Here is a 1,104-nt window from a genome sequence, read left to right as displayed (position 1 = left end):
GATGTGAAGGAGTTAACTAGGTGAAGAGATGGATGGAAAGGGGATGGGCACAGAGGTGAAAGTGTTTCAGGTAGAGGGGCCCTTGGAAAAGGCCCCAGAACAGGAGGACTTGGTGTCTTATAGGAATGCAAAATTCAGCATGTCTGGAGTGATATGCCCAGAGCACCTGCAGTTTGAAGAATTTTTCTTGGTTTGGTGATGAATTGCTCCAAAGTCTGGTTTTTTTTTGTTTTTTTTTTTGCGGTACGTGGGCCTCTCACTGTTGTGGCCTCTCCCGTTGCGGAGCACAGGTTCCGGACGCGCAAGCTCAGCGGCCATGGCTCACGGGCCCAGCCGCTCCGCGGCACGTGGGATCTTCCCGGACCGGGGCACGAACCCGTGTCCCCTGCATCGGCAGGCGGACTCTCAACCACTGCGCCACCAGGGAAGCCCGCTCCAAAGTCTTTTACAGTTTCTTTCCTGCTTCCCCTTGTGGCCAACATTTAGGGGATCTCAGACTGGAGTTAAGGGTAGAATCTGTGTATAGCCTCAGAATAGAATGGAACTGATGGAAAGAAAATCTGTGTTTCTTCTCCATTTTTCCTTTTTTAAGGCCATTCTCCTCTCTACATTAGAGATCCATTTAAAAACTGCTAAATAACTTGAAAAAAAATCCATGAGCTGCTGTGTAATTTCCCTTTTATCTTCTTTATATATTTTCCTCTTTAATCCCTCCTTGCCTTTCTTTTTTCTTTTTCTTTCTTAAGAAGGACTTAGGTATAAAAATGAGCAAAATAACTCATTGCACTTAATTTTATCTTCAGTGGTTTGGGAGTCTGAGGTACAGCTTGGTTCCTAAGCTGAAACCCTAATACCTATCATTGGAAAATAAGACCTGTAAGGACAAATACGATTGAAAAATAAGAGACTCAATTCTCCCTGTTGAAATAAGGGAAGACCTTTCTCTCCTGTCCCTTCTTGTCAGAACATTCACCCTTAAAAAACTTGTAAATGTAAGTAAGTACTTTCTCTGTCTCTTTGAAATGCATCTTTTTAGAAACAGAATAAGCCTTTTGTCAACTTTATGACACAGGAACATCTTTTCCCAAGGACCTGGGAGCCTTC

Source organism: Neophocaena asiaeorientalis, unplaced genomic scaffold (genome assembly GCF_003031525.2).
Source record: "Neophocaena asiaeorientalis asiaeorientalis breed wild unplaced genomic scaffold, Neophocaena_asiaeorientalis_V1.1 scaffold152, whole genome shotgun sequence".
Lineage (NCBI taxonomy): Eukaryota > Metazoa > Chordata > Mammalia > Artiodactyla > Phocoenidae > Neophocaena > Neophocaena asiaeorientalis.
Note: the sequence above shows the minus strand (reverse complement) of the source record.